The sequence below is a fragment of the Convolutriloba macropyga genome, chromosome 1 (genome assembly GCF_964194025.1).
Source record: "Convolutriloba macropyga chromosome 1, txConMacr16.3, whole genome shotgun sequence".
Taxonomy (NCBI): Eukaryota; Metazoa; Xenacoelomorpha; order Acoela; family Convolutidae; genus Convolutriloba; species Convolutriloba macropyga.
This window is the reverse complement of record NC_134468.1, coordinates 50,534,749-50,547,109: the sequence shown is the minus strand read 5'-3', so window position 1 is coordinate 50,547,109 and position 12,361 is coordinate 50,534,749. Positions and strand designations below refer to the sequence as shown.

The 12,361-nt window shown below is 35.5% G+C and overlaps 1 protein-coding gene across 1 annotated transcript in view; it reads left to right on the top strand.

Moving 5' to 3' along the window:
* LOC142349709 (neuronal acetylcholine receptor subunit beta-2-like) overlaps positions 1–12,361 on the top strand; it is a 154,042-nt gene that overhangs the window by 67,724 nt on the left and 73,957 nt on the right. The window contains exon 2 of the mRNA XM_075401443.1: positions 12,214–12,361. This exon is cut by the window's right edge and continues 1,412 nt beyond it. The gene's annotated coding sequence lies outside the window, so the exon portion shown is untranslated. The remainder of the gene's footprint in view (positions 1–12,213) is intronic.

The window sequence follows — 12,361 nt, the reverse complement described above, 5'->3', positions numbered from 1 at the left end:
TTCTATGGAGGTATGGGTACTTGTTTTCCTGAGCTTTTAGGTAATCTTTACTTTTTGTTTTGATTTTTTGTTTTCTGGTTTTCATGTGATTAAATCCAATGGCAGCTACCATTGGATTTTCCAATGAGGCATAATTCTGATTGTTTTTTGTTTTTTTGGTTGTTTTTTGTATTAAGACTTCCTTATTAAGGCAGAATCGGGCATTCTAAGGAGCCATTCGTGAACTATTTTATTGCTAGAGTTTAATATATGATCCTGTTGAAGACTTTAAATCCGTGATGTTTGATACAGATGTGATGCTTCACTAATCAGAAGTTCTGTTCACTAATCAGAGTTAACAGTTTTCACTATTCAGTGAAATGCGTACAAACTTTTAATGTTCGTCTTGTCGCATTTTTCTCGATCGCGACAGAAAAAATCCTAACCAGTGTTGGCTAATTTTCGATTAATATGCATGCCTACCGACCCTGGTGGGGGGATAATTTCATGTCCCTATAAACCTTACTGTCGCTAGGGCATACTAGGCCTTGCAACTAATTTGAAGTCAATTTGTGTTTCAGTGGTGGTTTGAATTTGACTCTAGAGGAGGCCCTACACTTTTCAGAACTAATGTGGAAGTAAACGATATCTATTTTGAACCAACGATACATAGACGCCTGTTGAAGTCTGAAATTCGAAATGAGATATTCAAATCTGTGAGCAAGTCTAGCCCATCTTTTTGGACCAGGCAGGCCAAACTATAATCCTTCTCAGATGAACTCTCATCTCAGTCTCATTCTAGGGACAGACTAAAAATCAGTTGGATCTCTTGTGACTGTGATATTTTTGTTTAAATGTTTGTGAAATTATCGAAACCAGAGCTTTAATTGTGCTAAGTGCTACATTTCTAAGTCCCTCGTTGCGAAATCTAACATTCCCAAGTCTCAGTTGAGCAAATTTCAAGGTCCTTGTTTTTCTTTTAGGATAAGAATTTTTATAGCTCTTCGATAACTTTTTAAGATCTTCAGTCCAACTCTAGATTACCCAGACGACTTTTGATAAAAAATTTTAATTTCTGCGAGTCGCGCTCATTGTAGCAAATGAAGCTCTGTACAGATAATTATATATATATATATATATATATATATATATATATATATATATATTTATATATATTATAATTCACGCCATGGACACACATGGTCTGGTCAAAAACGGGAAATACCTAATGATAATTGTTATTGTTGATTTTTTCTGGAATTGTTTTTGTCTTTTTGGTATTTTTGCTCTCTGGATTTTTTTCGCCAAATTATTTGTGATAAATGGCATGATTTTGTTTATAATAAAAATATAATATATCGATGAATTTAACAATAAATTTCAACTCTTTTGGTATATTTTATGAGTTTCTATACGAAATTTACATTAGAGCCCAAAATATAAATTAATCAAATGGGGGTTAAATGGAGATATTTTTGTGTAATAAGTGTAAATAAAATGTTGTAAATGTGATTTTAACTGTAAATAATTTCAAAAATTCGATGTTATTTTAACTCATTCCTTAGAATTATAGTCAAAGACAAAATTATATACTTTGTAAATGATTTCATTTAATTTTTAAACCTGACGATGAACGCAATGTTCGAAAACGTTCGTTTTAGTTAATCAATTTAAGTTTTAATTGACAATTACTTCTCTGCATCATAAATGGAGATAGAGCTTTGTTTCCTGAAAGCCCTTGGTGTTTGAAGCTTGGTTTGAAATTTGGATAGAAGTTGAGATCAGAATCTCATTTTTCTTGTTTGACAAAATTCAAAATTAGGTGTTTAAATAACAAAATGGGTGTTTTTTTTCTGATCGAAAACTTGTTTTTGTTAACTTTTTCTCAACAAAATTTGAATTGTTTTATTCAATTAAGTTTTTGTTCCATTTAGTGAAAAGACAATTTTCCAGAGTGATTTTAACGTCACTGGTATAATTGTTTGTCTAAGTTTGAGAATTCATCTTTTCACAAATTACAAAGGATGATCGGCTAATTTGGTACCTTTCGCGTTATGCGTTTAAAGATTCTCCTTTAATGGGTTGGAATTATTTGAAAACTTTGGGCAGATTTAAGCGAAAAGTGTGGATGACAGCTAGGGGTGGCAACCTAACATTCTCCCGCCCTCTACCGAGTCTTCTTTTTAAAATGTGTTGACCAATTTCTTTCATGGTTCTGTTCGACATCTTTTTCAACATTTCGTCTGAGTAAAATGAATTCGGACAACTAGCTGGAAACAATTTTCATCATCTCCACGGGTTAGGCAACTAGTGTAGAGTAGGAGAATGATGAGAGAGGTCAAAAAAGCATAATGGAATGAAATTGGATAGAATCTAAAGCCAGCGCATTTATAGCTATGGTACTAGAATTCAACCAGGAACTAGTAGTAATACGACTGCGACACTTTTTAAATGTTGTTGTAGCTGCTAGACAGAACTGCTTTCTGCTTGTTATCTTATCGGGATTCGACGCGCTCATCTGGCCACTTAGTCGCTGTATTCTCAAAAAGTAAATATAAGATATTAATTTAAGAAAAAGGTATGATTAGGTGATTGCACTTCACAGGTGCGGCGACCTTTCTGTGTCAACTTTTTAAGACACTTCTTACATTAAAACTGAGGTCGGCAAGTGTTTTTGGATAGAAATACAAACTAGGTTGGTTATATTGTCAAAAACAGCGAAGAATGATCGGAGAAAAATTGAAACAATGTATTCATTGCTCTCATCTGTTTGGTTTGAATTATTTTTTTACAAACTTTTTGTTTAAAATTTGCAACTTATATCTATAAAAATTCTTTTTTATCTGACCGCTTTGTAGCGCAGTAGGCAATTCCCTATTGGTGATATATGGCGCAGTTAATGAAGACAAAACGACGACGCGGAAGATTAAGGTTGAAACTTGTTACTGCAAGCTTATATATTAAAATTGCAACTGTTTTTGGGAAATTAAAGGTGTTCAATTAGAAGTTCAGTGGTTATGACATATAATCAGTGCTTTGCTGTGCATTATTTTCAATAATTTATTCATCCAGCCTCTTTGTTTTTCCCGAAAGGTTTAAGGAACATGCTGAACTATTTTTCTTCAGATGTAGTTTCATCACCACAACAATTTGCTTTAATTGGCGATTTAATTTTTGCGTAATTCTAGCTGTACAAGATTTATGGAAAACTCAGACTATAATTAAAAGGGCAAATTGTACAGAGCACTGCTTTTTCAACTGCTCCTTTCTCTTAAACACACATTTCAGGAACGTTGAAACAGTATCAATCAGCTTCCAGGTGTGTTTCGTTTTTTCCCCTAATTGAGGCATTTTTTCACAAATTGGTGTTCAGTCAAAAAAGCAAGATTTTAAATTCCCAAGTACAATGTTATTCTGTAATCCACTTTTGTGTAAACAATTTGTGAGAAAAATTTTCTGTGAAGTCAACTGCCAGGTTGTTTCAACTGTAACTGTCATACTTTATGGGCGTATTTTATGAAGAACAAAAAAGTTGTTGATAACATAGCCTATAGATCTTGTGTCGACATCAACGTTTGGATCAACATTTCTGAAGCAAGTTTGGTTAAATTACTATGTTGGTAATTGCTCGAGTGTTTATTTCTTCCTGAAGATAATAAATCTGAAAATTATTATCAAGAAGAGGCATTTCATTGGACAGTTGAGTCCCGTATTTGCGTTTATTGTGTTATTTTAGTTTTGGAAACTTTTTAAACTATACTTTTCAACTTGACTGGATGTACAGAGTACAGGTCGAGGATTTAGGGTAAGGGTTTCAACTATTGCGCTTATGGTGTTAAAAAAAGAGTGAAACATTCTTCCGTTCTCAATTCTGAAAAAAATACAGCTACTATACAAGGCTTTGAGAATTTGAACTTCACAACAGGCAAAGATTTAGCTGGCGACTTGTTGTGTTTTCCATAGAGCTTATTCGAAGATTCGAAATTAGAAAAAGCCGAGACTTCTTTTATGCATTGCATCGTTTTACTCAATACTGAATTTTTGTAAAAGTTGAATTACAAACGTATGGGAGTTTTTTAAATTGGCGCTGAAGTGAAATGCAGAAATGTGAACATTTTGCGCTGACATTTTTCATTGAAGCTAATTCTTTAGCGAAGGGCAGTTTATCAGAAAAAAAGAGGAAAACCTCTTTATTAGGAAAAAGTTTATCAGGAAAAAGTTTATCAGGAAAAAGAGTTTATAACAATCAGAGTGAATTTTCTGTTTATTTTGTTGTTCTGACCCCTCTTGAGGGGGGAGGAACTATATACTCAAATGGTTTTTTTGTTCAGACAATTTTGACCGATCGATATATTCATCGTACAGAGTTATGAGTGGTATCAATAAATAACCCCTCCAGCGTAGAATATGGAAATAAGTTTTTTTGAATTTCGTATTTTACAGGGAGTTATCGAGGTTTGAAGTTTTGTGAATAAAAGACGGATTTCCTTTGCTTTTATTCACATTTTCCGGAATTTTGCCTAAAATTTTGTCAATTTCGCGAAAAAAATTGTTAACAATAGCACGTTTGATTTCATTTTTAGAGTAAAAAAAATTATTGTTGACTATTTTGATTTAATTTTTCTGGCTAAGATTTTGGCTAAATTTTTCAAAACTCCGCCTTTTTCATGAAAATTGCCCAAAATAAGCTTCTCTAGTCCACGTTGAATAAATTTGCCGGAAGTACTAACACCAAAACAACAAAGACAATCTTTTAAACTAGACAAGGAGTTAGTTTTACTTCAACTTCCGTTGAGGGCAGTCTAGAATCAAAATTTTGCCGTTCTTTGCTAACTTTGCTCTATGATTATCAAAAACACAGCATTTATTTTTGATCTTTTAACTAACAAATTATCTAGATCTAAATCATTCGTAAAAACTGAGTGTTCTAAATGGATGGCAATAGCAGGGCTGGTTCTGGTTCAATCTTGGACTGTTACTGTCGGAACAATAAATCGGATTGTAATTACTCGGTCTTTTTTGTTTTTAAAAAAATTCAATTTTATGTTAATTAAGGAACAGAACAATTCACATCAAAGCTCACTGTTGAAAGGTCTAAAATGTCTTCCTAAACAGTCCCAAATGAATGTATCTATTTTCCTTACTCGAAAGATTATGGTCGTTTTGACTTTTAAAAATGCTTGCTTTTTAAATAAACAATGGCTTATTGAACATTGCCACTATTTTTCTCTTAATTTGATCAACTTGTAGTTTAGTGAAGCAGAGAAATGATGTTTCCTCCTCTTCTTCTTCCTCTTCCATTGAATTACATTTTAATCTTTTTTGCAGTTGTACACCTTAAGTTATGGTGTTCTGGCCCCTTTTTTTCACGTTTTTTTTTCTCGTTTTGTCACATTATCACCTCAATGACAGTTCACATATTTTCTTATTGGGGTTCGCAATAAGGCACAATTGAACATAGAAAAGTCTTCAAAGGCATAGATTTTGGTTTTAACGGCTGCAGCACCCCATTCACGAAGAATTTGATTCACTTTTTTACAATTGTCTTTAATTGTCGATTTTATTTTCTCTTTTTAGTCGAATGAAATTACCTGGGTAAGGACAGGTCTCATTGGCGTTTTACAAAGGAATAAATGAGCACTTATTCTGTTTTTAGTAGATAACTGATTGCTGTCATGACTTGAAAAACAAATGTTTTGAAAAATAAAGAAAAACTCTTTTTAAGGTTGTTTATCTTCGCAATTTTCTTTTTTGTCTGTTTGTTACCTAGTCTCATTGACTAAAGGTCACATATGACAATGTTGTTGTAAGGAGAAGGTGTAAGTGTACAAAATGTTATGTTTCAGGAATTCGTTATGAATTTACTGGCTTCGACACGGGTTTTTCGTACAAAAAGTAAGCTAATTTTTGATTTTTGTCTATATTTAACGTTATTTTACATATTCAGATTGATTTCAGGTCTCGAACGCTTCCTTTGTGAATAGACCAACCTAATTAATTATTCTTTTTGTAGCTAATGGCATTCATGACTTTGATAATAATTGTTCTCAAAAAAAAACAAAGGTTTTTATTAATTTTGCCCTTTTTCTCTTTTTTGGTCTTCTTGTTACCTGTTCTCATTATTAAGAAAGCCTATAACAAATTGTTGCCTTTTGAAAAAGGTTCCGCTGAACATATTTTGAGGTGGCAAATATGGCTTTACGGCTTCGACAGCATTTTTTCGCAAGTTTTTTTTGAATGTTTTTTGTTGTCTCTATTTGTTGTTCTTTTCGTAATCGCATAAAAAATTGATTAATGACAGGTATTAAAGCCATTCTAAAAAATTGTATGTGATCATAAACATATTTGATCTTTTCAATTGCCATCTAATGGTTTTCCTTTCTTTGAAAGTAGTTGTTTTAAAAAAAATGTTAACCTTTTTTTATCTTTTCTGTTTTTTGGTTTTTTTGTCTAATTGTTACCAAAGAATGGTTTTCACAAAAAGTGAAAATGTCCTTCCAGACAAATATGATTGATTCACTTTAGGTTTTTTCATTGTTTTTGCAAGAGGTACCTTTAACGAGAACTAATTCCGTTACATACACCATCAATTAGATTTTGACAAGTTGAAAAATTACACAAGGCATAGGGAGATTTTCAATTGGGTATGCGCGAAGAGGAGACATGAATAATGCGGTGTAAACTGAGGTCCAAATGTGGAAAGAGAAAAAATAATTTATGTTTTCTCATAATTCCACTTGCGTTTAAGTTGCTCTCTTGATTTCAACAAGCAAGACGAAACTAGAAACAAGTTTAACAACGAATCTTGAGCACCCTAGATTGATCCCCCACCAACTTTTTTGGGCTGTTATCAAATCAAAAGCACTGTGTACGTGAGCAAATCAATTATGTAGTGGTTCTTCAGGAGCTTGTTTGGACCTCAAACCGGTGAGATCTAACCAAACCGACCCCCGCCCTAGTTTTTTTTTATCTGGTGGGATAAAAAAAACTTGGTAGGCAATTTTGCATGCAATGTTAATGAAAACTGGAGAAAGCAAGAAGGTTTTGTTAGCTGAGACTGACAATACTACAGAGCTTAGTTAGGGGGCAAAACAATGCAATTTATCTTCGGGACTGACTCAGCAAATGAATAATTTAATAATTGATGACACCGCTTCCCGCTTTCAAGTGCCCCCCAAAACAAAAATTGTCTACCCCGACATAAAGGATCAATTGTACCAGATATCTGTTGTTGAACATCATCTTGGAAAAACTAAAATTATATATGACCAGTGGGGTCCGAAATTTGGGCCTACTCGCAATTTACGCCTCTACTGTCTAAAGTGAAAAAGATACCATGCGATTTAGCGAAACGGATAGACGAGATTGTGCAATCCGCGAGTTCACCAAATCTAGCTGCAACAGATATAAATCTAAATGAACGGCCAGAACCATCAGCAGTAAGCACATCCCTACCCTAAGGTTCTTTCTTGTAAAATTTCGGGTGAGATGGTCAAAATTACTAACATCCGTTATCCATGCTTGCATTTCACACGCACAATCTTTAGAAAATTGGAAAAAAACTCTTTGCAATTAGCAAATGTGTTCTACGAGAGTCTAATCGTGGGGGTAAGAAACACGAGCACCAGCAAGAGAAACAGTTGTTGAGCAGAGTTGAGCGATGGAAATCAGGTGATTATGCTGCACTGTGGTACGAGGCGGCCTCAATGAAGCAGTCAGATAAAACTAGCAATGAGTCAATAGACGCTTTAGCAAGCTGCGCGAAATCTCTTTGCCTGCAGGCGAAGTTTGGGAGGGCAGCGAAAGTTCTGTCTTCTGACGATGTCGCACTTGACAATGCTGCAACGTTGAATGCACTTACAAAGCTTCACCCTAAGGAAAAGCAACCTGACGACCAATTTAATCAAGATGCTAACACGAACGCATTTCAATTTGACGATGCATCAGTATTCTCCCAAATCGAGTCGTTTTCCAAATTTACTGCAGCTGGGCCGTCAAAAATGTATCCCGAGCATCTGCTGCATGCAGTAAACTGCGGTGCCCTGATCAATCAGAGCGAGCAATCACTAGTTTATCAGATTTCTTCAACTTAGCCAGCAGGGGTCAGCTTCCCAAATTCGTTGCTCCTATACTATGTAGTGCAACGCTAACTGCATTGAAAAAGTTGAAAGGTGGCGTTCGTCCTATCGCTGTTGGGTAAGTCATTGGACGACTTATTGCTAAATGCATAGCTCGTGAAGCGAATTCAGAAGCTGCTGATCTATTTAACACGAAAAAATTGGGAGTAGCAGTCAAGGGTGGTGCTGAGGGGATGGTACACGCAGCAAACATTTCCTTTGAAAAACTGCAAAAATAAAAAAATTCCGGAATAATGCAGATTGATTTCAAAAGTGCCTTCAATTCGGTAAAAAGAATCAAGGTTTTGGAAGCAGTCGCAAAATTCTTATCTAGTGTTGCCTCTTTTGCGACTTTTTGCTTCTCACAACACGGTTATTTGCATTTTAACAACACATACTTAAGTAGCCAATCGGGAGTTCAATAAGGGGATCCTTTGAGGCCGTTTTTGTTTTCACTAGCTTTGTGGCTAATCATTAAAGAAATAGACATACGAAACGAAATCTAGTTCAGCATAATTGGTATTTGGATGATGGCATTTTTGCTGGTACCCACCAAAAATTTTGCACAGCATTGAATTTGTTGACAAATTTGGGTGAAGGATGCGGTTTAGAGCTCAGAATAGAAAAAAGTGAGCTTTGGGCACCCGTTGATCTGAACGCTATAGATAACAGAGTAAAGAGAAATAGCAAAGAAGGACTCGAGATCTTGGGCGCTGCCATCGGCAATCCCAGCTTTGTTGCTGCATCTTTGAGAAAAAGAGTCATTAAAATGGAAAAACTGCTCGACAACCTGGAGTATCTAGACGACCCACATTGTGCGCTTGGAATTCTTCGAAGCTGTCTTGGTGCCCCAAAGATGGTATATTCCCTGCGTTGTAACACTCCATCAGACGAGTCCTCTGTTATTTTACAGGATTTTGACAACCTTCAAAGAACAACATTTGAGAATATGTTAGGCACCGTTATAAGTGACAGCGCTTGGAAGCAGGCTTGTCTACCAATAAGCAAAACTGGCGTTGGTATTAGAGATGCAGTTGACCAACTGAAAGCGGCATTTAATAGGTCAGTATCGCAGGCAGACGCTTTAGGTGAACAAATAACCGGCGAGAAAATTACAGACAACCAAATTTTCAAAGAAACAGTGGATGAACTGAAGAATCTAGAAATTAGCCAATATACACAACACAAGATTCAGGAGGCACTTGACGATGCTGCTTTTTCTGACCTTCTTGGTAATCAGATTTCAAATCGGGAGAGAGCTCGTTTGCTTTCACGTTGCCTCAATCTGGTGCCTGGCTTTCCGCACCTCCAATCCCTAGTCTGGGCCTTCACCTTCAGCCAAATGCATTCAGAGCTGCGTTGAAGTATCGGATTGGTGTTGCGTTATACATTGAGGAACGAAAACGCCCCTACTGTCAAAACGGCAGACTGGACAAGCTGGGTGAACACTCTTTGAGCTGTCATGATCGGGGGATATGATATCGCGGCACGATAGAGTGAGGGATATAGGTATCCAGTTTGTACAACTCGCGTTTGAATCTTTCGGGGGCCTCTCAGATTTGGTTCGAAAAACTTTGAAACGTATAGCCTTGCTTGCCGACAACCGAAACTTTCAACCAGCTGGTTTATCAATTGCCTACAATCGGTTACCTCAAGGAGTCTCACTGAGTTTAATGAGAGGTTCAGCCACAAGGCTGATCGCCAGAGATTCCCTGTTATGAGACTCATTCCTGCGACAACACCCTCAGCCCCACAATATTTATTTTACAGTCTTGGCTCACCCAATTTTAGTTGCCCAGTTATTGCTGTGCGCGAATTTGTTTGTCACCCAATGAGTGGGGACAATGCTCATTTCTTCCGTTCAACCTGATTGTGTGGGTTGATGATGACGAAATTTTGAAGAACCGATTGTGAGAGTTTCTGGGAACAAATAAAAGGCAAATACTCAATTGCGTGGGCACCATGGTGCTTTGGCACAAGGCTGATCGCAAAAAAACTTTCTGAGATTCGACTGAACTTAGAAATGATTTCAACCATGATTTCCCCAACCGATCATACCTAAAATTTAGGAAATATTTTTTTATAAAAAAAAATTTAAAGTAACATTATTGCCCGAGAAGCTTGAATTAGTAATTTGAATTATGAGTCATATCAGAAAGTTTGAAGAATCGGAATTGAAAACAAAAAACATTTTACTAGTGTTTTCAAAGCATTCCAACTGAAAGTACTTTTTGAAGGAGAAATGGGCGCCAAAAATAGTCTCTCAGCTAGTCTCTCAAAATAGGTAACTTTAATTTTTATTTATAGAATTTTGATTAATCAAATTGAAATAGGCTTTATAGGTTAAATCCGCGGCTTCAGAAACTCGGAGCTGTATCTGTTTCTATCTTTATTCTAACGAGTTTTAGTTGTTCTTGATTCCAATTAGAATTATAAGAATTTTAAAATTCAAATCAGCTCATAAATTTTCTCTTAGTCCTTTTTTGAGTGAAACAACGGCTTCGAAATCGCTTTGGAATTCAATGCTTTGGAATTCAGTGGCTTCGCTGCTGATATTATGGAGGAATTAGATAAAATAAGGATGATCGGTTACCGGCCAGAACATTGTGATGGTTAGAAAATACGACACTCAACTTTGGAAAACCAAACTTTGTCTGAATTCCCACCATCAACATTTAAACTCAAAGGACTAAATTTTGGCTAAATTTTGATGTATCGAATCTCAATATCACCTCACACTAGATATTGCAAAGAGAAGTAAGTGCTCCCGGAAAAATTTTCTTTTGTATTTTAGTTACTCTAATTGAATAAAATAAAATTAATGCTCTCATCGCAGAAATAACATATTAAAAGTATTTTCATCACCCAAAATTTTGTTAATTTAGCTTACCACTGCTGATCTTTTGATTTGACCCTGCTGAGACGTCACGTTTTTTGCAATTTAGCTGAAGTATACTTAAGTTCATAAGCGTACCCGCAGTGTGAAAATTTGAGCCTATTTTTATTCGTGAAATGAAAAGTTTTGAAGAAATATTCTTCAAAGAAATATTCCATTTTTATAGAAAGTTTCATTTTTAACGGTTTTGTTTCAGCAAAACATATCGATGGGCAAAAATTGATTTATTAACAAAAAATGCCAGGTTGTCATAAGGTTCGTAACCTACAAATACATTTCGAGGTTGGAACAATATATAATTGGCAAAATCAGCTTTATAAAAGTGGTTGCTGTATTCATACAGCTTCCGAACGAGTAGTGCACCACCATTTTGTTTGCTGTACAACTCATGATATCTCATCATATATCATCAACACTAATTGCAAATAGTTTCGATAAAAAACCTAATGAAAAAAATTTGAAGAGTCTTAGTTTTGGGCAATTGTTGTTGATTGAAATTGTTATTAGTTTTATCTCGATCAGTTGCAACGTTAACAGCGCTTCGGATGACCTTTCATCTCTTTTAAAACTTCTATAGGAAAGCAATCTGATGATATCCCTTCTCATTGGGTGGAATTAAAAGCTAAGTTGTTAGCCCCTCTCACTTGGTGGTAAGATTTTTGTTAAATACATGCACTGTCTAACTGTCTGCTAATTTGGAAAGTATATAATTGGAGCTATTTATCCCTCTCTTTGGGTGATGACAGATATTGAGACACTCCTCTCCGTTTGGGTGAGCAATGATGATCACGCAACATACAGCTGTATGCTCGTATCCTGGCATCTCTTGCAGTGATCCTTGTGACACACATTTCATAAACCGACACAATATGGGCTAATCTGTTAAAGGCTACATAAAAGCCAGCAGACTGGCAGCTTCGATTGTCTGCAATGTGACGAGAATGTTTAACCTCTCACCCGGCAATCAGTGGGTTCTGACATCGCAGAATAAATGTTTGAATTCGATCTTAATTGTGCAATAGATAGCTCAATTCTTGTTGAGTGCAAGAAATTTGTCTTGTCCTTATGTTTGAAGACCTTTAGATCTTGTGAAACAAACTTATTTCTTATTCGCTTCAGTTATTTTCGACTTGAAGGATTTTTTTAATTTCTCCTCTGATATTATTTTTTTCCTCTCCTTCTTATTCTATTTATTGGTTCAACTTGTCCTGTTAATTCAAGTGCATCTCTTTGAAACGACTGCTACCCACGGAAGGATAATTTTATTTGCGTCAAAAAGCCCATAAACTCAACAGTTTAATTCCATTCTCTTTCAAACAAGCCGACATTTCTCGACATAAATGTGATACCTTTACAAGCCACAGCAATA